General features: G+C 34.0%; 1 long non-coding RNA gene across 6 annotated transcripts; it reads right to left on the bottom strand.

Annotated features, from left to right (window-relative positions):
- Window positions 1-23,113: 23,113 nt before the first annotated feature.
- On the bottom strand, window positions 23,114-26,972 carry LOC112801433 (uncharacterized). Of its 6 annotated transcripts, XR_003201905.3 has the most exons (4): window positions 25,321-26,972; window positions 24,938-25,021; window positions 24,171-24,253; window positions 23,114-23,496 (listed from the first exon to the last, which is right to left on the bottom strand). It is a non-coding gene; the product is annotated as an uncharacterized lncRNA (long non-coding RNA). The 6 variants fall into 6 exon arrangements; XR_011862283.1 differs by having other exon boundaries at window positions 24,171-25,021; XR_011862280.1 differs by having other exon boundaries at window positions 23,114-24,253.
- Between the last annotated feature and the right edge of the window lie 857 nt (window positions 26,973-27,829).

Below are 27,829 nucleotides of genomic sequence, written 5' to 3'. Positions count from 1 at the left end.
CTAATTGTGAAAACATGCTCTTTTGTGCTTAATTTAATAAATTTTATCCCACTTTCATTCCATTCAATGCCTTGATACTTTTGATGAGTGATTTCAGGTGTAATAGGTAGGAATGGCTTGATGAGAATGGAAGGGAAGCCTGTAATTGGGAGAAAACATGAAGAAAACAAAGGAGAAAAGCATTTCAGAGTATGCGTATGCACAACTTTTTGTGCGTACGCACAAATGGAAAATTCAATAAGTGTTCGTACGCACACACCTATGCGTACGCACAAGTACCAACGCGTGACTTCATTAAACAGTCACGTGGCTCGCAATTTTGAAGGCTTTCAGGCCCATTTCTGATTGGTTTGAAGTATATATAGAAGGGCTAGTAAGGGGAGAAGACATATAATATACTTAGGCATATTTTTAGATAGTTTTAGGCAGTTTTTAGCTTAGGTTTTCTCTCAATTTTCTTAGGATTTATACTACAAGTTTACATCTTCTATTTTAGATCTTGGATTCTAACTTGTTTCTATTGTAAGTATTTTTTAATTTTCCCTTTAAATACACTATTTGTTCTACACTTTCTTATATTTTAATTTATTTCATCAATACTTATATGCTCTTGCAATTTTGAGTTCTAGTTAATGAATTTGATGTTTAGTGGTTATTATATGTTTGTTAAGTTGTCATTGTTGATTTTGTTCATTGGTTGTTCATAGTTCTTAGTATTTTTGCAACTTTGCCATGTTTTGTGAATATGCCTACCATGTATTTGTTGAAATGCCAATTTTGATTATGGAGTAGATTTCTACTTCTTGGTTTCGAAAAATGAGTATATGGGATACTAAAATCATAATGTCCGATATTTAGTGATAATTCTTGGATTGTTAGTTGTTCTTGTTTCCACTAATGCTAGCTTTTTACTAAGAAAATTATCATAGTTGAGGGTTGACTAGGTGAGATTAATCCATTATAATTATTATAGTTGTAGTTATGACAAGGAAGAAATTCCCTAACTCAACCCAAGCCAAGGTTTTGTTTATGTTTTGAACCACAATCCAATCATTTATAAGCTTTACTTGTTCATACTACATAGATAGTTTTTTAATTCGTTTATTAGTTCATTAATTTCAATTTTGATTGTTCTTTAATTCTTTAATTTTTTGCTCTCTCATTGAAACCCCGATTTCACAACCAAACTTATCCACTCGTGGTCACTAGTTCCTAGAAAAGATGACCCAGGATTCTACTCCCGATTAAATTAGTTTGAATTGTGACAATATATATTTTAAACTTTTATGAGAACTAATTGTTGATTTATAACTATACTTGCAACGAAAGTTATATTTTGTGAAATTCTGAGTTAACATTTGGATCTTATCAATGACCCTTATCAAAGTTTAGAAAGATGTGTCACAATTCAAATCAATAAAAATCGTGAGTTTTAATTCTCGAGTCATTCTTCCACAAAATTCCAGTCGACTGTACAAGTATTGGCTATAAAAAACGAGGGTTGATAACACTAAATGAAATATAAATGACAAAAAATTAAAGAAGAAATCAATAACTAAACATCAAAGGAAATTGAACCAAAAGTGACTAAAACAAAGGAAAGAAAATTCAAATAACAAAAAGGTCTTGGCAAGGGTTGAGAGTCAATGATTTCTATCCTTATCATTGACCACAAACATGACAACTGTGAAAAATTAATTTCACTTCATCGACCTCTAAACATCAGAGAAAAATCAAGTAGGCATAATTGATCTTAATTCACAAATCCTAACCAACTTATCAATTAAATTTGGTAAAATATTAGAGTTAGTGGAAACCAAATCAACTAACAACCCTAAATCATCAATCAATATTGGACATCAATGACTCAAGGTCACCTAAGTCCTCAATCCCAAGCCTAGAATGAAAATCTACTCTAAAGCTAGAAGAAGCATTTTATCAAACAATTGAAAGGCATAAAAGTAAAACATGATAAATTGTAAGAATTAATAAAATATATGAGTAACCAATGCAAGAAAGCAATACTAACAACTCAAACAAGCATCAATAAATATGAAAACATCAAATTGCAAAAAAGAAAAATTTGAATTTAACAACTGTTCATACACTAAAAAGAAGCAAAGTAGAGAAATTAATAAGAGAAACTAGGCAAATTAAGATACTAGAACAAGAAAACTAAAGAGAAAACTAAGCTAAAACCCTAAAATTCTAGAGAGAAGTTAGAGCTTCTCTCTCTAGAATTGGCCTAAAACATGATAAAAAAAACCTAAACTAAGACTACCTAGTCATCCTCATTTAATCTTTGGTTCAATAGCATCAGACATGAGTTGGATTGGGCCTGAAATGGGCTAGAAATCACGGGTCACATGCCATTTTGAATGAGGCACGCAACCAGACTCGTGCGTACGCCAGAAGTGTGAGCGTGCACACTCTCAAACTCAATGTCCACTATATGCATATCATTTTGAAGCCTCGAATGTTAACTTTCTAATGCCACTGAAATTGTCTCATTTAGACATCTATAGCTCAAGTTATGATCAATTTAGCATGAAGAGGTCAGGATTGACAACTTTTCAAATCCTTCATTTCTTCATGAATTCTCTACTTTTGTATATTCTCTTCTATTTTTTTCAAGTCATCCTTGCCTTATAAACCTTAACTCACTCAAACAAACACATTAAGGCATCGAATAGAGTAAAAGCGAAATTAAATTGACAATTTAAAGCATAAAAAATATGTTTTTAACAATTAAGCATAATTAGAAGAGAATTCATAAAAGCATGCATTTCCAAGGCATAAGTGAAAGATAAGTTGATAAATTCCACTCTTTTTAATCTAAAAATCATCGTAAAATATTGATTTATCAATTTTTCCACACTTAGACAATAACATGTCCTCATGCTATATATCAAGAAGGATAAAACTAAGGGATGCAACACTTATTACAAGTAAGCTATTTATATCTATTCTACCTATTTCTATCTAGTTCTATCAACTTGTATCTACTAGGTCAAAACAAATCAATTTCTAAAAACACATATAAACATATAGGGCTGGTACAATATATCATTCAATGCAGTCCCATGAATCAATTTTAGTTTTAAAAAGAGTATAATAACTTGCAAGATAATCGATCATGATAGGTGGAAACATAAAATTTGAGCAATCGAACCCTTCACTGGATGTGTATACTCTCTAATCGCTCTAATTTTTAGGGCTGATTCACTCAATTCTCATCTAACCTTGCTTTCTAAAACTTATTTTTCTTCTAAAAATCAACAAATATTTAATGCATGCATGCAAGTATCATGAGATGACTTTTTCGAAGGTTGTAATGGGACTAGGGTAAAGGTAAGGATGTGTTTAGTCAAGTGAACTAGAATTTTGAACCTTTGTTTAGCTTAACCTCCCACCTAACCTATAACAACCTATTCAATTCTAATGCAATCCTAACTACCTATTATTCACTTCACACACACTCATGCATTCTTTTCAATTCATATCACAGGCATTTATTTTTTTTTTCAAACTTTACTTTTGGAGTAACATTTGTCCCCTTGTTGATTCTTTTTTCTTTCTTTTTCTTTTTTTTTTCTTCTCTTTTTTTCAGTAACATAATATATACAAAAATATTAATGCATATAGCTCAACATTCAATGCATGAGTATGTACTCAATTTCCAAAATTTTATTGTAAAATATCCATTTTTTCTCTCTACCAATGTTTTCAAATTATGTTCTCCTGCACTTAGATGATGTACACTCTCACTAAGCTAAACTAATCAAAGATTCAAATTAAGAACATTTATTTTTTTTCAATTAAGGATGGTGATGTGCTAAAATTTAGAACAAAAGGGGATTAAAAGGGCTTAAAATCGGGTAACAATGGTAAATAGAAAGGGTAATGCTATTTGGGTAAGTGAGCTCCAATAAAATAAAGGTCTCAATCATGTAAATCCATTTATACACATAATATTGGACATAAAGATTCAAACAAGTCAAAGATTACAACCATAGAAAGAATAATACACACAAGAATAAAGTAGTGATTGAAATAATGCAACTACACTTTAAAGCTCAAATCTCACTTGGTTGTGTTTTCTAGCTCTAATCTATGTTCCACAATATTTTTCAAGCAAGTTCAATAAAAAATTTTAACTCAAATCAACGGGATGCCCTATAAAAAAATTTCTTTGAAAATTAATTATTTTGACTAAGTTTATTATATGTATATGTATATATGTATGATGTGGTTAGATGAAAAGTCAAAATTCCTAAGTCATTTCCCTATTCTCCTATTATTCACATTATTCAATCATAACTAAAAGATAAAGAGATATATGTACAAACTATATTAAGGGAAGAAAATATACTAAAGCTAGAATAGATATCTAAGTTATGTACAAACCAAAATAAAATGCAATTAACTAAAAGTAAAACTGGAAAAGATAACCAAGTTATATACAAACCAAAATAAAATGCAACTACTAAAAGAAAATTCAAAGTAACCAAATAGCTAACAAGAAATCTAAAAGACATAGTAATAAGAAATGTAAAATGTGAAAGTGTTTGAAAAAAAATGTTTTTATAAACAACTGTCGCTCTAAGACTCCCCACGTTTGAATTTCACTCGGCCCTTTGTGTGCTTTGTAACACCCTAACTACCAAAGCTCACGCTTCCGGCTGCGCGACTCTGATAGCTCGGACATTATGATAACACTTATACTATTCAATACTAAAATATGAGCCTGTTTAAAACTTTAAACCGTAAAACCGCTCCCAAAAATACTTTTGCTATACAACGTACATCCATGCATACCATACAACTTACAAAAACTCATAAAGAATACATCCATATAAATACATATATTTATAAATAATATTACAAGCAGTATCCAATACAATTCCTATCCCTCTTACAAAATATCTCAAGATAACGGCGAGGGTACAATAAATAATAATCTAAAGCAATACAGAGCATTTCAACAACAACTAAATAAACTCTTCGTGACTTCTGCGCCCATATCCTGAAAGGGAAAAATTGTAGGGGGGTGAGAACATCATCCTCGAAAGGGTTCTCAGTAGAGGGTTTTTGGGAATTACTGTAATAGGATACGTGAAGATAACCGCACCAGTGATTAATAACCGTCTTATGCCTCTTTTCAAAAATAACGGTTTACAATAAAAGTAAAGTCGGAAATCTTTTCTAAAAGAGGAACCGTTCAATTCTCAAAACTCAAAAGCCTTTTAAAAAGGTTTAACCATGCTGAACCAAATTAGCATTTCATACTTTTCCAAACCAAAAACACAAAACCGAAACCAATCATCGGTCCATCTCATTTCAACCACGGCCCTAGGCCCAAACAATCCAACCATCAACCAATCACCACAATCTAACAGAGTCCCAGATGCAAAAACAGATAGGAAGTTTAAGCACAAACAAACAGTTACAGCAAGTAGAACAATTAGCAGTTAATCACAAAGGCAAACCACATACAATATGCACACCCAAACAATGTCACATAGATGCATATAATGCATGCCTGTCCTAGTGGCTGATGATATCATCTGTCGATTATATAGCCAACCCGACAAGTCCTGGTAGCTAACCATTGGACTGTCCCTCTGTCGTGTCTCCCCAACTTGAGTTATACTCAACATAATCGTGTCCATCACCTTCACTGGTGAATATCCGGAATTTCACAGTGCCCGACCACCCTGACGACATAGGGTCAAAAGAGCTTCGAGTCTCCACCTGGAGCACGTGGTGGCTAGCCACTACTTTCTCCCAGGGAAACTTGCATCTCCGATAGTAGAAGTGCAACATCACAACTTATCAATATCTCAGCATATATGCTTTCATTCTCAGTCATGGATCAACATCTATCTCAGCCATCTGGCTCACGGTTCAATCCAGAACCAGCCAATATTCATAATCATACACAGTCATTCCGGCTCACAACAAAACAGCACTTCCACCATTCAACATCATCAAATTCATAAAATTGGCATTTAAGCTATAAATCACTTTTTCTCAAATCATTTCACTTTAAAGTCAAGTTTCAACTCTTTTCAGCTTTGGCTTTGAAGATCTCATTTTTCAAATCATCTCAGGCTCATATGCCAAATTTACTCAAAGTGAGTTCCCTTTCTAAAACAAATCTACTCTCGGCATTCTCTTTCTAAAACTTCCAAAACCATGGCAAGTTAAGCATTTATTTCAAAGTATTCAAAATCACCCATCCAACAATGAGATTTTATAACAAAAGTTTCTCGGCAGAGTCCCAAGTCTTTAGGGAAAGTCAACCTATATCAATTCCTTAAAATTCATTGAAACTCTTAAAATCATAGATTCTTGGTTCAAGTAAATAAAAATGGATTTATTATGAAACCGACCATACAAAATCACAAGTTCCAACCCGGTTCAAAAATCAACTCATTTGAAATGGAACCGGTTCATTTAAATCAAACCACTTTTAGGTTTCTTTTTGGAACCCATTTTTCTAACTCTTCCAAAATGCCTCAAACTTAATTACTCAATCAAAAGTCTAGATTCCTTTAAAAACCACTAAAAGCTCCTTTTTATATTGAAATCAATATTAGAGCATCATTCTTTCCTTCAGTGATTCAAACGGTAAAAATAGTTCATTTCTAAATAAGCCGAACTCAACGCATAAAGTTCATTAAATAAATTAAGCTTGAAAACATAATATTATCTTAATAAATCAAATAATACAATTTCTCAAATCCAACCCTTTTTAAATAACTTTTCAAACAAGACTAGAATTTTGTAGAAATTTTGGCAGCACCTCCCCTAAAACTTGGACTTTTGCCACCTGGTTTGGGTCCCAACTAAACTGTTTCTCATTCCTTTTCAACAGCTCAAAACCATAAATCAATTCAAAAGCAAGCTAAATCCAACAGTCGCCTCAGTGGCATATCTCAAGGAAACCATTTCAAAAATTAACTTAATATCAACCGATTTTACTCATTTCCAAAGCTTTAAAGAATCGGTTAAGCAATAAATCATTTATTAAAACCAAATCAATTAAAGCAAACTAGGCTGAATTTCAAAGAGTATTCTATCTTTCACATTATCAAGATAGTCAACTTAGCTCAAATCAATCCCCAACGGATTAAACTCAAATTTCGAATATTTAAAGAATCAACTCCAAACATTCCATTTCACAAAGCCGCACAATAAATTCAGCCAACAAACATTCATAAGCTTTCGAGACAATCAAATAATACATAAGGCCGATACAATCACCAAATACACATTTTCTCACATCAGTATCTATATGTAATAATTCCAATACATAAAGTATAGTTTTTGGAAAGTGCCCCTACCTCAAAACGTAAATCTATAACCTAAACGCATCACAGAGTCCTTTCCGCCTCAATCCGAAATCAACAATCAAAATCCCGGCTCCGCGTGTTTTCCTCAATAGAAAAAACAACATCAACGCCACAAGTAAACTCGGATTCTAACCCCCTAGAACCGTCAACATCATAAACACCTTAATACACGGAATTGAACACTAATGAAGGGCTTTCAAAATAGAAATACTTACTGAAACTAAGAAAGAGCGGCTGAATCAAGCAGTGGTAGCTCCGGCAGTGGCTTCAGCAACAACCGTGCTACCCCCGGTGACAAGAATGGCAGCAATCAAAACTCGAACCTATGTTACCAAACCACAGAGTCTTTAACCACGCATAACAGAATACTGATTAAAGAGGGCTTTTCAAAATGAGCCTGCTTACCGCAACAAGGGAAGAACAACTACACCGAGTATCGGCAGTTCCGATGGTGTTTCCAGCAACACCCGCGCCACCACCGGCAGTCAGAAACGTAGAGCCGTAGGTCCTTCGGTAGCGACAACATAACATATGACATCCCCTTTATTAAACACAACAGTTTCAGTGACAGCTTCAAACTAAAATTGAATTAGTGGAACTAAGAAGAACCAGAAATAGGGCAAGCTCACCAAAACAGTGGCGATCCTAACGGCGCTTCCAACGGCAGTGGCGGCGTGCAGCTCGATGGCAGACCACATCCGTGGCAGCGACGGCAGTCACAGTAGCTCCTCTATCCTGCGGCTCTGCCTCCCTTCCTCCCTGTGTCTGCCCCCTTTATACGTTCCCAGCGCCGGTAGAGATAAGGAACACGATAGCAACAAGCAAACGTGGCGACGTCCTCTCCTCACCAGCAGCAAAACCCACGATGGTGACCATGACGAAGCGGCCTGGCCAGTCAGTGATGGCAGCGGGGATGTACGGCGGTGCAGCTCCACGCGGTGGGTCGCGTTCCCTCTCTCCTCTGACGCGAACTCTCTCTCTCTCTCTCTCTCTCTCTCTCTCTTTCTCTCTCTCTCTCTCTCTCTCTCTGCCCTTCACGCGGTTCTGGAGGCAGCGTCACGGGTCGGCGGCGACGTGGTTAGGTCGCGACAGCAAGGCGCGGTGGCGGCGGTGCGAGTCCACCTCTCCCTGTTTCGCGAGCTCGGTGGCGGCAAGGCAGGACGCATCGGCGGTGGTGGTTCCAGGCTGGCAGTAGCGCGCAATGGAGGTGGTGGCAAGGGCCCACTCCCCCTCCTTCTCCTCCGATTACCTCTACTCCCCCTCAGATCTCTCTTTCTTTCTTTGTTCCTTTCTTTCAGGGAACACAAGGGAAATTGTGCTGTTGCTTTGGGTGGAAGGGTTTTGGCTGCTGAGGGCTAGGGAGCTGAGTGTGGGCAAAAAGGGAACCGGGTCGGGTAACGTGTTACTGGGTTAGGGTTTCCTTATTTTGAAAATTAGGGTTAGGGGTAATTTAGTAGTTTCGAATAAAATTGGGAATAATATAATAATTGAAACTCAATTAAATCCAACACTAATTATATATTGAAAATACTATTTGCTCATTAATTTTACAAATTATTTTCAATAAAATTTCCAAATCAAATAATTAGAAATAATATAATTAATTTCTTCATTTTCCAAAATAGCAGTATTAAGAAATCATGTAAAATCCCTATTATTTCATAACTGCCAACTTTATAATCTAAATATAGAAAATAATCTAATAATTATAAAATTGGATAATAATCATAACTCATCTCAAATTCAATAAATAAAAACTTGCCTTAATTGTCTTTAATAAAATAATTTCTGAAATTAAGGCTATAAATAACTATAGGGTTTGAGACTTGATCATAATAAGACTTTTCAAAGGTTTTGGGTCTTACATGCTTACTATTATTAGGGGACACGGAGACTTTATGAATTTCCACATTCAGTTGGAGGATCATCCGGTTGCTGTAGTTGAGGGACAGGTTTCTCCCTTTTGCTATTCATCGCAGCATTTTCCTTCTCATGCTTTTATTTTTACTTACGATGACTCATGTAATGACCCAATTTCTGCCAGGTCTGGATCACTTCCAGTCATCAGGTGTCACTTCCCAGTAATCCTATAAAACTCTAGACTCGATGATATTTACTACATAAGAGTCTTTTGTACTAACAGAATCACGCATGTTAGCTTATTTTTATTGGATCCTTTTTCTTAATAAAGCCGTTAGCAACAACCAAAAACATCATCAGAGATATACAATGTAAAATAAATACCAACTTAACAGCAAAATCAAATAGTAACAAGATTACAGAAAACTTTCATACCTATATACATCCCAAGTTAGTTCATACAAACTTGACATATTTAGATAAATATATACATATAGACATATATACAACTAACAACTTCCCAAATACCTAGTCCATGTAGAAAACCCCTAAGCTGGTACCCGGAATAACAAAAGAAAAGAAAATATCAAGCTTTATCCCTCAAAAATACTATAAAAGTGAGGAAAAGCAAAGTCTAAAGAACAAAGACCATTTATCCTACATTCTTTCCACTGTCGGGACACAAGTCTGCAGACATTATCTCAGGACTATTCTTGAGCATCTCTTGTAGGGTCCATAAATACATGTTCCTTTGGTACCTCTCTAAGTATAACTCAAGTGGCAGCGAACAAGTTTGGATCTTCCATCTGTGAGGGAAAGGGAAAAGGAAGGGGTGAGAACCTATATGGTTCCCGATAAGGTGTAGCGCAAAAAACCTATCCCTCTCGTAAGAACTAGAGTTCTGATTCTAACGCAATTACTCACTTGCTAAGTCTCTTGGCTATTTTTGTATCGCGGGTTCCGTCATAACTCATAACTCGATCTTGGTATCTTCCTTCAGGGTTAATGTCGCTCTTTATGCTATGCTCTATCACTGTTATTCCTAGTTTTACTATCTTATTCTAGGCTTTGGAAAAATTTTAAATCATATAATTCTAAAAATACAGACAAGAATAGAAAATTAACAAGAAGCAGATAGCACATAGCAGAAAGAATGAACAGTAAACAATTACAATCAAATGCACAAACAATTTCATGGGCGAATCCATGTCAGTCAGGATACCTTAGCATCACGGGTTATCTGTGTCAGTTAGGCCAAATCACAATAATGTCGCTAGCATTTTTATGTGCGTCACAGTAAGAAACAGACTATCAGTTAGGCAGACATTTTCGTATTAGCAATCTTAAACAATCAGTCAGGCGGGCACTTTCACATTAGCGGTTTGGCACAAAGGCCCAGTTAAACAAACAATTCTCAATTATCTTTTTCATTCAATGTTTTTCATTTCCTTTCTTTTCATCATGCCTCCGCATCAGCTTATAAATATGCATACCTCCGCATCACCATGTAACTAAGCATACCTCCACATCACCGTTTAACTTTAACTCTTCCTAGGGACAACTTACACATTTCCATTTAACTAAGTTCATATACTTTTACAAAATTTGGACATAATCTTTCCTAAAAATAGGACTTAAACCACCCTTACGGGTTTCCTCAACCTCAACAACTCTAAACTTTTTAGGCAAACCAGTGGACACATCAAAGTTTTATATAAAATTGGTTTCATTTTCCTGACTTTTTTAGCCTAGTACTTCCCTGGCAACCAGTCTTCTATTTAATAGTTAATATACCAAACAAACACAGATTCCCACAAACTTTATATTCACGTGTCCATATTGAATTCAAGTTTCTAAAGAATTAAGAATCATATTTTTTTGGATAGTCTAACTCTATCTATAGAAGAAAAACTGAGACGGTTGCTCTAGATTTTTGGAACAGCACCTTGCTGTCTTGTTATTTTGTTTTACGCCGCGAAAAGTTTACACACGAGCAATCTCTCTTGATAAGGTCATTCTAGAGATCCTAGTATTTAATTTGAAATAGGTTTTACTATATTTATATTAGAATTGAATTTTATACAAAATTTTGAAAGTCTGCTACTACACTCATAAGGATTTGAAAATAATAACAAGCAGTAGTGTTTTTTGTAAAATCCATAATAATTTCAATTCTAATTCGTTGCTTCTAAATTTTGGTGAGGTTATACTCAACACCTCTAAAATTTATAACAAACAAGTTTCAGGTTCATCTCACTTTATTTGATTAATTAATTGTCAATTGGAAGTGATGCCCTATCTTCATATATCAGTTCAGAATTTTCAGCACGCAACCCAGCTTCCAAGTGATAAAGTCTACAAAATAGCTATGGATATAAGACTTGTACTTAATTAAAATAGACTTACAGACCTTTAAAATCCCTTTATTAGCAACTTAATATGTTAAGTAAATCGAAAGTTCTAGTAGCTAGAAGATGACACTGCAGAACTGAAAAACCAAAAAAATTCAGCAGCAACTACCAAACTTCAAAAATTCATATCTCTCAAACTACTTGGCCAAATTCCTTAAAATATTTATGTAACATTCAAGACACACCAAGGTTTCACAAAAAAATAAATTCATCCAAAACAGTGGTCCAGAATGCTCCCAGACTTTATTTTAAATCGCTGCCAAATATGCAAAAATTTTGCATCAAGTAATTTAACAACCTCACATACCAAATTTTATATCTAAGCCTAAAATTCCTCTAAAATCATAATTATATCTTTCTTTTGACTAATCAAAGCTGCTAGGATGATTAGCACATCCCCAAGAGCTTAAACTCATCAATTCACCTCTTTACAAGTGCATTTTTTCTCCATAATTAAACATTCACTTTTCTGTATCGTATCATAATAGAAACTCAATATGCACTCCTCATCAATCAAACACATAATGAACCATCAATCATCACAAGCACACACAGCAGCAAATATAATACTCTATCTATCATATGCCTTACTTTCTTTGATGAACACAAATACAGGAATTATGCTCGCTTGCTGCTCTGAACAAGAATCCTTCCTTGCTTGATATTTGCAATTGTTCTAACAAAATTAGCAGAGAAAAATAAAAAATAGATTGGTGTGCCTCCTCAGCTTCGGTCAGCCCCATATCATCCCATCACTCTGCTCCTCTTGCTGCTCTGATTGATGGAGAACAAGAAGAATTGGAAAAACTCCTCCTTCACTTCCTTTTGGCGTCACTCCTACTCCCTTTGTCGTTCTCCTACTCCCTCATTCTCGATTCTATTTTTGCATTTAAAAAAAACCCAGAAGAAGCGGTGGACATATAAATAGGAGAAAAAGTGGGATGAGGTGTGGTGCACGAAATTGCAATCACACTTTTGCAATTCCGCACAACTAACCAGCAAGTGCACTAGGTCGTCCAAGTAATACCTTACGTGAGTAAGGGTCGATCCCACGGAGATTGTCGGCTTGAAGCAAGCTATGGTTATCTTGTGAATCTTAGTCAGGATATCAGAAATTATCAGGATTGATTGTGAGAAGTAAAAGAACATGAAATAAGTACTTGTTTTGCAGTAATGGAGAATAGGTTGAGGTTTTGGAGATGCTCCATCTTCTGAATCTCTGCTTTCCTACTGTCTTCTTCTTCAAGCACGCAAGGCTCCTTCCATGGCAAGCTGTATGCAAGGGTTTCACCGTTGTCAGTGGCTACCTCTCATCCTCTCAGTGGAAATGTTCAACGCATCCTGTCACGGCACGGCTATCCATCTGTCGGTTCTCAATCAGGCCAGAATAGAATCCAGTGATTCTTTTGCGTCTGTCACTAACGCCCAGCCCTCAGGAGTTTGAAGCTCGTCACAGTCTTTCAGTCATTGAATCCTACTCAGAATACCACAGACAAGGTTTAGACCTTCAGTTCTAGCTTATACCACGAAGATTCTGATTAAAGAATCCAAGAGATATCTACTTAATCTAAGGTAGAACAGAGGTGGTTGTCAGGCACACGTTCATAGTTGAGAATGATAATGAGTGTCACGGATCATCACATTCATCCGGTTTAAGAACAAGTAATATCTTAGAATGGAAGCAAGCATGATTGAATGAAAAACAGTAGTAATTGCATTAATCCATCAAGACACAGCAGAGCTCCTCACCCCCAACCATGGGGTTTAGAGACTCATGCCGTGGGAAGTACACAAAGAAACGTGTAAAGTGTCATGAGGTGCAGATACAATGTCAAAAGATCCTATTAATAGTGAATTAGTAACCTAGGGTATACAGAAATGAGTAAATGACGTAAAAATCCACTTCTGGGTCCACTTAGTGTGTGCTTGGGCTGAGCATTGAAGCTTTCATGTGTAGAGACCTTTTCTGGAGTTAAACGCCAGCTTTCATGCCAGTTTGGGCGTTTAACTCCAAGTTTTATGCCAGTTCCAGCGTTAAACGTTGGAAATTCTGAGGCTGATTTGCCACGCCGGTTTGGGCCATCAAATCTTGGGCAAAGTATGGACTATTATACATTGCTGGAAATCCCAGGATGTCTACTTTCCAATGCCGTTGAGAGCGCGCCAATTGGGCTTCTGTAGCTCCAGAAAATCCACTTTTAGTGCAGGGAGGTCAGAATCCAACAGCATCTGCAGTCCTTTTCAGTCTCTGAATCAGATTTTTGCTCAGGACCCTCAATTTCAGCCAGAAAATACCTGAAATCACAGAAAAACACACAAACTCATAGTAAAGTCCAGAAAAGTGAATTTTAACTAAAAACTAATAAAAATATACTAAAAACTAACTAGATCATACTAAAAACATACTAAAAACAATGCCAAAAAGCGTATAAATTATCCGCTCATCAAGGTGGTAAAGAGAGTTGTGTGGTTCCTCCTCCAGAGAACACCTAACCAGGGAAACCAAGAGGTGTAACCTTGGTTGGGGAGTTTCTCTCTGTTTCGGTTATCAGAGGAAGGATGAAGAAGATTAGGGTTTTAATCATGATTAGGTTCCTGATTATGTGTATGCTTATGGTTCGGTTGCACAAAAAAAAGTGATTTAACGTGTGTTGGTTCATCTTTGACTAATTTTAATGATATATTTATACTTCTCTTTAATTAATTCATAATAAATAATTAAAGATATAGTGTTTTGATAATTGATAGAAAAATGTGGAGAAAAGAAAAAGAAAACCGTGGCTTTATAATGGAGGAAAAACCGGTTTGATTATGAAAGGGTAGAGTTTGTTTGGTACGGTTTTTAACTTAGGACACGCTTTTATCTCTCATGGTATATCTATTCTTTTCACTTATCAAGCCTAAATCCGCCTTATTATTTTAGGATGAGGTGATTCTCAGATATATATCAAATTTCTTATCAGAGAATTTCCAAGAAATGAGGTAATAATTCGAAGACGAGTAAGACGAGTAAATTTGAAGACAAGGAAGAATATATTGCTAAAATGAGGTAATAATCACTAAAATGAAGTGAATTGATTAGTTTGGGACATTAAGAAAAATAGTGCATGAATTCTATGTTTGCGCGTGGTTTAGAACTCACGCACTAGCACTTGAAATCGATGTCACAACTACACAAAGTATGCAAATGCTCACTCATTTTAATGTGCCTAAGATGCTTGAAAGATAAAGATGCAAGTTGAAATAATAAGAAATCAACAACAAGCATAAGAATACTTAGGCGAATAATCAAGTATTTGTGAAATAGACTGATGCAAAAGAAATGATTGGATGTGTGAGTAAAATTATGAAACAAAGTGAAAGTAGAAATCATACGCCAATCAATAACACCACTCAAAGTTATTCGCATTGCCTAATCAACCGAAGATGATAGAAACATGGTTGTTATGGAATTTAAGAAAAGAAAAGAGTTTAGTTGAAAAAGAGTACATAGGAAGAATGGTTCCTTACAACTTGAAAAGTTTTCAAAAAGATGTTATGGGGAAAGCTCATAATCCAGCTACGCAAGTCGAGTGCAATATTCCAATTGAATTATTTAAAGCATGTGAAGTGCACACATTCAAATAAATTAGGTTCAACATTCTAACAAGGAACAAAGGCATAAACTTGGAGATCAAAGCAATAGGCAAAATGGACACACATCACCAAACAACAAAATACATCAATTTTTCTAAGAAATTGTGTAATCATAGATAATGAATTCAAATCACATGGTACCCACAATATGCAATTCAAAAGACCTAAGGATGCTATAACACTCTTACTAACAGAATGTCATGCTTCCGGCTGCGCCACTCTGATAGTGTGGATATTAGGATGATTTTTATATATTTTATAATAAGATAGGAGCCATTTAAAACTCGAAACCGTATAAACTTCTATTTTAAAATTGGAATTACTTTTTGTTTGGAAAAACGTACATGCATAGATACAAACCAGACATAGCACCTTTTATATATATATATATATAAACATTACATATCACGACTCCTATCTCTCGTATAAAAAGTATAATAATAAGGGCGATGGGAATCTATAACATATGTATACAAAACAGAAACAACATAGCTAAGAACTTAGTAAAACTCCATTAAGGAGAGGAGCTCTATTGCATAATGAATTGATGCTATCTTTCTCTTCTTCTTGATTCAAGCTTTGTTGTTCTAAGAGAGAGTTTTGTTCTTCATCACAAGGATTCAAATCTATTGAAAAATAGTTTGAATCTCACTTGAATTCTATGAGAATTTGGAAAAGGGATTATAGAAATTGAGCTTGAAACTCTTCTCTCATCATTCTTTTGATTTTGGATTTAGAATTTGATAAGTGGCATTGAATCAATCTAAATCTAAATCTCAAGAATGATGTGGTTTTGAATAAAAAATCAAACTTCACATCTTCTCATGAGTAGTTGATAGAGAAATTGGCAATTAATTGAGTTAAGAGAAATTGAATCACCAATGAATTGGGGTTCAATTACTTATGATTTGTCATAGATCTAACTTTGCATGATTGAGAAGGGAGTGGGTTTCATTTATTCATGAAGATTCAACATCTCCAATCCTTAATGTTCTAATTCATATTACTCTTCTAATTCATTTATTGCTTTCTTAAGATTCATGTCATTTACTAGCTTTTATTTAATTATTACCCTTTAATTCTTGTCATTTACTTCTTGTCTTTAATTGTTTTTATTTAATTGTTCTCTTTAAATTTTTGTCATTTACTTATGCAAATTTATTGCTTTATATACTTATGCACTTTTATGGCTTTCAGTTGATTTAATTCTTATTATTTTATTGCTTTCATCTACTTCATTGCTAAGTCATTTGAATTCCAGTCATTTATTTCTAGATATTTACTTTAATGCCAAGTTATTTAATTTTATGCTTGTTCTCTTTGATTAATTTTCACTCGAATATGAATCATCTAACTAGAATAATCAACTAATCATGGTTGCTTAATCTGTTAGTCCTCGTGCGAATGATAACTCACTCATCATGGTATTACTTGATAAGATCCGATGCACTTGCCGGTAGTTTTGTGAAAATTTCGTATCAGCAAGCGTGGTCAAACCCCCAACCATCTCAACTGAAAAAGGATAGAAAAATTTTATAGTAAAGTTACAAATTCGGCGATAAAGGAGAAAGAAACAAAAACATAAGACAACAAAACCCACCAACATAAGTATGACACACCACCGAGTCTCCCATTACGTCCCGAAGGTTTAACGGCCTATCCCCAAAAACTGACAATAGAACATCGGCGATATCCTTGTTCTCGGAAGACAAACCCTTGTATGTAATTCGAGTTAAGTAAGACGCACCGGTACCAAAATTCCAATACGTAGCAAAATAACGTTCTCCCTCAAGGGTCAGCCAGAAAGGATGATGCCCCCGGCAGGTCGAATCTTAAAGTATTTCTCCTTAAAAGTGTGGAAGAAATCCTCAAACAACCTGAAGATATGTTGGTTCGGATGGGCTCGAAAAGATACATAGCCTTTCTTATACTTCCCCTCTTTGGTCGGAAGGGTGCATAGGAAATATAAGAAGAACTCCACGTGAGTTGGGAGCTCTAAATAGTCACAAACTAATTCAAAATTTCAGATGGCCGCCCAAATATTAGGATGCAGCTGAGATGGAACCACTGAACACCGATTCAACAAGGCCTAAACAAATGGGGAGAAGGGAAGGTGCAACCACAACCGAGTAAACATCGATTCATAGACGCACAACCAGTCTGTGACTTGGGGAGAGTCAGGGTTTATATAGCAAACCCTCTCATCCACCCCAGGAAGCAAAAGCTCGTATTGTCGCTCTGCCTTGCCACCTCCACAAATCAGTCCATCATTGCACAACTTCTGGAGATCTTCCTCCGTAACCCTGGAGGGCATCCCCCACACATCAAAGGTCACCCAATAGCAACTGATGGGAACACCTCAGCTGGGATAATGGGAGCCCTAGTGCCCTCAACTCTCCGACAAACCATACCTAAAATCGAAAATGGCAACCACCGTCAGCCCACTTTCTTGAGCAAGAAAACCATACAAAATTCTAACATGCTTAAATGGCCCCCTTTCCTCTACCAATTCCCACAAAACACGAAACCATAGCACCCTCAGTTTCCTAACTACCACTATTTAAAAAGAACAAAGCATAATGCAGAAGCAAATAAGATAAAATGGAAGCAACGAAATTAACACTAACCTGATTTTGGAGAAAACAAACAAGAGAAGAATGTAGAAGCTAAACACAACACCAACAAATGCAACCAAAAGCAACTCGAGGAAAGGGATATAAAAAAACACTCAAGAAAAACGGAAGAAGAATGGGCAATCACAGGCAAAGAACTTTCAGAGAAAAGAGAAATAAGCAGTTTCAATAACAAGGCAAGAAGAAATAAAAGCCCGAAAACCCAAACATTTCGAAAAAAAAAAAAAAAAAAAAAAAAAAAAAAAAAAAAAAAAAAAAAAAAAAAAAAAAAAAAAAAAAAAAAAAAAAAAAAGAAAGAAAAATAAAACCCGAAAACCCCAAACATTTTCGAATAATTAAAACACATCGAATAATTACAAGGAAAATACAAAAAAAAACTTTCCCGCATTAAAGCATCATTTATGATGCCTGGGTAATCGCAACTGATAAAATCCTTCTTCGGGAAAAGCAACGGACGAGTAACACAACGACCAAACATTCCTTGAACTTCCGACTTCAACTAGGAAGCACAGATGTTGCCCTCCGTTGCCAGGCTCACAGTTGCACGGCGAAGATCAAAAGCTCCTTTAGTGATGAGATCGTGCACACTCACTCTCTCGCTCTCGGGGCTACTGATCCAGACCCAATCCTCGAGTCCCTCATCAGAGCAGTCTCTAAACCAAATTACCCAGGTCCAGCCTTCCCTCATGGCCCAAATCGGCCTAATAATTCCAAATCCCTAACCAACATTCAAAATCGAATATCTCCCTTATCTTAGCCAACAAAATAAGATAAGATAATTATCTCATACTATATAAAAGGGTTCAAGGACTCCCTCAAGTACGACATATTCTTAACCTTCATATATACCTCTTAGATCCATTCTGACTTGAACATATACCACCCTCGCCACTCCAAAAGTCTAGTCCCGTCATCACCTTGACTCGCGAATCTTACAACCTATACCAGTGACTTCGTGTACACTAGATATCACAATTAAAAGCAAATTCCGCATCCTCTCGTGTTGAGTTATGCTTGACCAATTGATAAGAACAAATTTCACCCACGTAACAGGCAATAAAATCTTAGTTTAATTAAATTTTTCGTCCTTAATTGTACTGTTAATTCTTGGTAGAAAAAGAAAAACTACTTTTAGTTTTTTTTTTTTAATTCCAGTATATATGTTTCAATTATTTCAGGATTTTATATTAAAATGAATAAAAAACATAAACACATTTTTGCTGAAATGTATAAACTTTCTTCTAGAAAATCATAAACATAACATATTATTTTTTAGGTAAAAACTCAGGTGTAGTCAATTTTACGTAAAATTGATAGTTAAGAGCCATTAAATAATTTAACTAATTTAACTAATTTTTTATCTAACGACTCTCAGTTATCAACTTCATGTGAAATTGACTATAACTGAGTTTTTACCTATTTTTTAATATATAATATTTCAATTGTAGTAATAGTTATATGATTGATAGTGTAGCTACTAGCTAGTTGATGATCTCCTTAATATTGGTCCCAATTCAAGGTGCATCACCCTTAAACCTTTGTTAGCGAGCGTCGGTGACATTCTCATACATCATCAGGATATATTGCCCGCATGCACTATGCACATGTAATGTAAGGCTAAAAAAATTAAAACAATTCAATTATAATGAAATGACAACGGTTTAGAATATCACTACAAGGATGCGGGATTTAGCGACAATTTTTAGGATTTTGTGGCAGTTTTAAATCACCGCAAAATGAATTACCAGCAGTTTATAAACCACCGTCTTTTATTATCAGCGGTTTCGCTAATTATTCATTGTCTGCCGCCTCTTTTATATATATATATATATATATATATATATATATATATATATATATATATATATATATATTATACTCAGACGACTTAATATATAGTAATAAAAGATTTTAAAATGTTTTAAAAATATAGTGTTTTAGTAATTTTAATTATTAATAAATATTATAAAATATGTATATAATTAGATTAATGATTAAAATTATTAAAATATTAATATTTTTGAAACACTTGAAACATATATATTATTTTTGTTTTAGAAAAAAAAAAGAGTGATTCCTTAAATTCTTCAAATATTGTGGGGGTGTAAATTAGAAGCATGATGACATGTATGATACATGAGATTATTGAGACCTGATGATCATTATTCATAATCTTCATTAAAAAGAAAAATGGAAAATGGATGAATTGGAATCCAACACGTAGATCAACAGAATTGCTGAATGCATGCATGGTCGTCATTTTATTCTAAGAGAGATTAGAAATTTTTGCACTCCATTAATCCCTCAATAATAATAATAATAATAATAATAATAATAATAATAATAATAAGTAAAAAGAAAAAGAAAATTCAGGGGATGAGAAATTAAACATAGTGATGATGCATGATGTGATGGGCAAGAAGAGAAGTATTCTTATGAATTTGGTATCTATTCTTAATTTCTTATTACCATCCGTTGGATTGGGGGACCACAACTGAGTCCACTGGCCTTTGGGTATTCAATAAATTTTGTTCTTAACCAAACTTTGCTTTTTCTTCCATACTCCTTATGCTTTGTGATTTTGGTAGCTTGCTATATCGTTTGAGAACGCAACAGATCGAAAGGGATCCATAATTTTGGATTCTTTTTAGATTTAATCCTAATAATGCAAATAATATTTATTATGCAATAGAGAATTCTCTGTGAAATTTAATCATGTGTAATGGGGTCAATACTTTTCTTGTATTGTGTTGTTGTGTGGTCCACTTGGCGTTTCCAAAAGATTTCTATACTATTCATTTAATTTTCTTGGGCCCGAATCTAAAATCTCCTTTTGTCAATCTTATTCAAAAGTTGAATTTTTATTATTCTAGTTTGGTGGCACCCCAAATTCCCAGATTGGATAGGGAAACTCAACTAACTCTTTGTTTATGATGTATAATTATTTATTATTAAGAGAAATTTTACAGCTCTCTTAATTATCTAGGTACTTTTTTTTCAGGCTCTCAGTAACATAACTAATTATTAGGCCAGCCAAAATATCAGAGTTAATGTTATTGGGTTAAAAAAATGGTTGGGGACCATAGATTGGAAAATATAAGGAGCTAGAATTTGTTTGTTTTGGCTTTCGTTTGTATTCCTTAATTACTGTTGAAATTAAGGTTTTGAAAATTTAACAAGTCATTAAACTATTTTTATTATTAATTTATTGATTTAATCGGTTCAATCGTAATTCAATCAAAATAATTACTAAAATAATAAATAAAATATAATTAAAAATACTAAATCATAATTATAATCTAATAGGAAGATGAAAAGTATCATTGAAACTGAGAGAATTAAAAGCCAAACTATTTTTTACAGATATGTTATTATCCCTAAGTGCTTTTTGATTGATACTGTCATCTAAAACTGAAAAAAAATTATAAAAATTAATAATTAGACAAAAATTAAAGCAGCCATCATTTACCAACAACAAAAATTAGTTAACAATTTAATAAAAACACAATCACCCAATAATCAACTCTACAAAAAATTCGTTGAGTATCGTCGAAATTACGGACAAAATAATAAAAATAATTGTCGGTAAACAGTTTACCAAAAATTTAACCAAATAGTTACAGCATCATATTCATTAGAAATGAAAAAATTATAAACACTTCCATCAGTCTCAGAAAATAAAGGGGGAGAGGGTGCGGAAAGAGAGCGATTGTAATTCGAAATGAGAAGGGAGAGGATTTCTAGTTCGAATTTGTGGCAAGATTACTGTTGAATTTACCGGCGGATAAGATTTATCCGTCAGTAATGAATCAGCGAGTGGCCAAAACGCAAGATTGAACCAATTAGGTTTACCATCGGAAAAATCCGATCCTAAATCCGACGGTAATGATCACGCCAATTTTTTCCCTCTAATTATTATGGGTGAATTTACTGTCGAAAACCAGAATCCGCGAGTAAATGGTTTTTCCGACGATTTTATTGCCAAGTCTGACAATAAATTCGTCGATAAATCTACCGCTAACTTGCAATGCTAAATTTGACGATATTCAACGTTTTTCTTGTAGTGCAAAAAGACAAGAATATGAAGAAGAATTGTACCACACTGTATATAGTTATATATTCTTTGTATATAAAAACAACAACATAAAGAAGTTCATCTAAGCTAAATATAGACTTATCCAGAACCAAAGAGAAAGCCGTCAAAACAAGAGAATTTGTACCACAATGACTAACACAATGAACAATTAAAACAAGTTAACAATCAACACAAGAAAAATTAGCAAATTATTAACAAGTTCACAATAACAGTTAAAATAATAAACAGAGAATAACTAAACAACTAAAACAAAGATAGTAAAAAATTACACCAAATTAACAAATTATAGCAAATTATAAGATGACAACAACACTAATTAGAATTTAAAATAAAACAACACCAACAATTAAATCACAATAACTTACACAACAGCAACAAATTTTTTTAAAAATTTCAAGCTTTTAGCACAATTTTTTTAACTAAGAATAACAAGATTTTCAAAATAATTTTAAAGTACAAACTCAAAAGTCAAATAACTTAATTCCCCATCAAAAAATAGAGTTAATTAACCAAAAACAAGCAAGAATGTGAATTGAATTAGTATCAATTTATCAAGTAGTAAGATAGTAACAGAGTTAATCAACCAAGAACAAGCAAGAAGCAGTGAGCAAAGCCAATCAACTACAACTAAAAAATTGCTTATTACAGATAGATTTAGTCTTTATTACAGACGGATTTTTTATTACCGACGAATTTTGTCCCTCTATAAAAGCCTCGTCAAAAATTATTTACCGACAGATTTTTTCCGTCGGTAATTTACTAATAGATTTTTTCCATTATCAATAGATTTTTTCTTGATAATCGTTCCCTCTATTTCACTAAAATGTCAGATTTTTTGTCAGTAATCATCCCTTCCATTTTGCTTAAAATTTCATATTTTCTGACAGATTCTCTGTCAGTAGCTAGAGTCAAAACTTTCGATAGATTTTCTGTTGGTAATTAAAGCCTAGAAAAGCATTCACAACTCTTAATACAGATGGATTTTTCGTCTATAAATCTGTCAATAAGGTAAAACATTTTTTTTAGAATTTTCCATTACAAAATGAATAGTTTAGATTTTTTTTCTAAATTTACTCCATCAAACACACTGTGAATTGAAAAAAAAAGCCAAAAATCACATAGACAAACATAATATACATTACAGCATATCTAATTAGCATTCAAGAATAAAAGGACTCATGATTAATTAACAAAATATGCTAATTTGAGTAAAGAATATATCACGAAAGAGTGTCAGAATCATACAAATTCTTCTTGTTGATCAAGATAACATTTTCTGATGATGCACTATCATCATCATCATTATTCACTTCAAATGACTTAACCCAACATCAGAAATGGGTTCATTAGCAACCAAACTAAACCACAGTGCCTCATAAAATTGTCAAAGGAAACCACTTTCTTGTGACGAATCCCGATGGAATTAAAAGCCTTACATCTAGAAGTGGAGCACCCCTATTTTTTACTATTGTAAGCTTCTTCTGAAATGAATTTTCCAACATCTACAAGGTAAGAAAAGGAAAGGACAATAGTCTGAATTTAAAAACTATTTGAAGTCATATTAGGTAATTGCATTGAGAAACTTACTGCAGATTTTCCAGAATCCCATTTAAAAAAGTGAATAAAGAACGGCGGCTCACTCTCTTCATTGATAACATATATTGAAGCCGCATGAGATAACTTCTCTAAGAGAAAGTCGTGCTCAAGAAATTTTTGTTCAATTTAAAAGCATGAGTTAGCAAATCTACAATTGTATTTAGAAACTAGAACAGATATCAAATGTTAAAAGACAACAAAAATACATAAGTTGAAATTTAAGAGGTTTCTACTAATATAAGGGATATCAAAGAAATCAGAGTGTACAGAATTTTCAAACCCAAGCATTACCTAAAGATTGAAAAATAATTAGATAGGGTCAACCAAATATGAAGGCCACAAATACAGTACAGAAAATCCCTTTGAAATAATACTTACATATATCAATTAGTATTTGAAGGGCTTGTAAGTCTATATTAGCAAACAAGTGAACAAATACCCAAGCATCTTACTCTAAATAGACTATGAAGAAAATATGCATCCACTTTAGCTTTCTCTAAAATATGAAATCCATCCCCTCAGAAGCTACTTGTGCTAGAAAATGTACGCTACAAGAAAAAAATATTTTGAAGGAACATACCATTGAGAACACTTTTTCGATCTTTCAGTAGCTCATGTAGACCATATCCACCTTCACTAGTTGTGATTTTCAAGGGAATAACCCTGGAAAAGAGATCCAGATTTGACAGATTGCATGTGATCATAGTATTAAATACAAGACAATGATACGAAGCATATTATTACAACATAGTAATTATATAATAATGTTTATTTAGCATGAATAATCCATAATAATCTTTTTATTTTCCTTCAATTTGGGAGACCTTTCATTATTTCACCAAACAACATTGACTGAGCTCCAAATACAAGCAGTCCATGAGTAGCAAGGCACAAAAGTATATCAATACAAGATTCAAACGAAACACACAAATGTATATCATATGCCTCTAGAAATGAGAAAATTGCGCAAAGAGCTTTTGAATATTCCCGAACCTCAGATGTAGTAAACGCCTTGCGTTCCTATAAGTCAATAGTAACATAATATCTGAATGAATTTAATTTCAAAATGCAGAGTGTGATATATATTTATTTATTATACTTTCAAATCGGCACCAGCACAATAGACACCAAGAACTGAACTGGTGATGATGGCAACATTAGTAGAAGAATCTTGATTAATTAACTCTAATACATGTTTTAACCCTCTCATTAATTTGGTGTCTATGGTATTCTTATTTTTAGGCCTATCCAAAGTAACTTTGACAATCCTGCCCAAAAAAAGAATAAGTAAAATTACAGGTACACTATGATCAATAAACTTAGTCTTAGCATAATAGCTTATATTACCAAATCTGAGTGTTGGAATTTTTGAAGCTTGACGAACTCAGAAGCAGAAGGCTCCAAAATGAGAGGCATAGGCATTGCATGTACCTTTATCACAAAAAAAAAAAGAAGACTTGTTTTTATAATCAAATTGTTGCAATTGTGTGGAAATAATAATGAAAAGAAATTTTAAAGCACCAAACTTTAAATCTATAAATGGCATTTATAAAAGATATACCAAGTGGCCTTTGTCAAGGAACCAATCCTACAGAATTTGGAGTAAAAAGAAGGGACTTTTCAAAGTATAGAAACTTCATGGAATATAGAAATAAGATATCAAACATACATCGTTGATATAAAAATAAGATATCAAACATGGAATTCCTTATAAAATAACATGCACATACATCGTTGGCCTGTTTTTAGTTCCTGCTCCTCTTTTCCATCTTTCCTCATTCTGCTATTAGACTTCCAAACATTCAAATTCAAAGAAATGGAGAAAATAAATGAATAAAGGAACATGTGAAACAAATAAGTTTCATCAAAAGCAAGGTAACATAAAAGCATCAAAATCACCCAAAAGTAAAAATTTAACGTTTGACACAACGTTCAATATAAAATTTAATCACAAATATATTCACCTAGTTGAAGGCATTTAAGATTTTAACATAATTACCTTAGAAGTCATGAAATTAATATTTCTATCCAAAAAAAAAGTAAAGTAAAATAAGATTAGTTGAAAATGGCAAAGGTCTCTTGCTAACAACACAAGAATAAGGTCGACCTTGCACTATATTCTGATTGATCACACTCAATGCTCTTCTATTATGCCCAAACTTAGTCTCAGAATATGATGCCCAGAGCTTAGAACCTGTTACATTATACACATGCATTCTTTAATAGAGTAATTCAAACTACATCATAGATTAAAATTGCTCTAGCTTAATAACAATAGATTGAAAAAGAAATCTGAATATCAACAAAATTGGCATCTACTCATTGTCATATATAAGTTGGCAACCTTTAACTAGTAATCGTATTCATCACTTATGAACCACATAGTTGTTATCCTATGCAAATAGTATATAGATTGATATTACGATAGTATACAAACTGTTGAAACTAAAATATAGACAGCATCCATACTTTAACCGCAAGCCAGTAATCTAAACACTCTCGATGTACATATTTTGATGTACCTTAGCATTTGTAAGGAGCAATACAATATGAATGGGATGAATTAAAAGTAAAATTAACTAAATTTAAGTAAATTTATAAACAACTAAAATTTACAAATGCATATACTAGAAAATTGCAATAAATTCCAAGTATCGATAAACTGAGCTAAGAATTCAGAGTAGCAACTAAAGAACTAAGAACTACAGCAAGAATTATACACATAATAGCTCAATATAAATAGTTCAAGCTCAAATTGAGATAAAATGTTGTTCATTTCAAACTAAAGCAAATGCATTTATCCACACATACAAAAATTTACAAATAGAGTATAATCGTGGAACAAGCTCAGAACAGGTGATCAAATCCCTAAGTTGAAAATTAGAAACATTTAAACAGAAAAAAGAGAATAGAAAGGGCGAAATTATCATCTATTTCGAGATACTAGCATGTGAAGATGAACCTCTTTCATCACTAAAACTACAATAAGCTCAATCAGCATCAATAGCAACAAGAAGATAGAAACTGCAAAGAAAAATTAATAAACCTAAAATTGACATAGAAAAATTGAGCCCTAAGCAACAAAATTACAAAATCAGAGTATATCTGAAATTCACAAAGAGAGTAGACGCGATGAAAGCAGCGGCGGAGAAAGCTCTACGACGTCGGCGATGAAGGGAGCAAATGCGACGAGAGCGGCAGAGAGAGCTCTGCGACCATAGCAACGAAGGGAGCATACGCAATGAGAGCAGCGACAAAAGAAGTTCGTGCAACAGAAGGGATGACAGAGAGATATCATGCGACGCGAGCAGCGGCAGAAGAAGCTCGTGCGACGGAGAGAAGAAGCAGCTCTTGTGACAGAGAGAGGAAGAAGCTCGTGTTTTATTTGTGTGGAGTGTGAATAGAGCTCGAGAGAGTGGGGTTAAGTTAGGTTTAAGTCAATATCTTCCGATGGAATATTTTAAATTACAAACGGATTTTTTATCTATAATAATTTAATAAAATACATCATTTTTCTCATTTAAATACAGATGGATTTTCTATCGGTAATTATTTTTCATGAAAAAATACTAATTTTTCTGACAGAATTATCGAGAGATTCTCTTTTTTGTCTGTAATTCATACTAATTCATTTTTCTTTGTTTCTAACAAAAATTCCCTCGCAAAATCTGTCTTTATTTCCGTGGGATAAAATCTATCGAAAATATCCGTCTGTAATAAGTAATTTTCTAGTAGTGAACTAAGAACAAGCACTGAACAATTCTAGTGCATCCGAGGCATTACCTTCGACGAGGGTAGGTAGCAAAGATTTGAGGGAGATCGTCAGACGACCGAAAGGTGGCGACGAAAACTGGCGAGTTGGTGACAAACACTACGAACGGACAACGAGTGAAGAGCTGCGGAGCAAGACTTGGAGACGTTGTCATTGAGTGAACGAGGGAAAGACCTTCAAACACAACAAACTAGGAGGATCAACAAACAACCACCACAAACCAAGCGGCAATGGTGAGACGAATGATGGCGCTATGTATGGGGGCCATGATTTTCAAGGAAGAACTGGATGCAACTATGGAGGCTAGTGGCTGGACGGAGGAAGGATGTGATTTTGAGGGAATGAGGGAGGAGCTCCAGAGGAAGGAGATGTTGCTACTGATGTGAGAGTGGCAGTGGCTGAGTGCTTTAGGGTTACCTTTTTTTTTAATTGAATGAAACAACATCGTTTTTTGTTAAAAGCGAAAA

This window comes from Arachis hypogaea, chromosome 1 (assembly GCF_003086295.3).
Source record: "Arachis hypogaea cultivar Tifrunner chromosome 1, arahy.Tifrunner.gnm2.J5K5, whole genome shotgun sequence".
In the NCBI taxonomy this organism is placed as follows: domain Eukaryota; kingdom Viridiplantae; phylum Streptophyta; class Magnoliopsida; order Fabales; family Fabaceae; genus Arachis; species Arachis hypogaea.
Note: the sequence above shows the minus strand (reverse complement) of the source record. Positions and strands in the feature narration are given on the sequence as shown.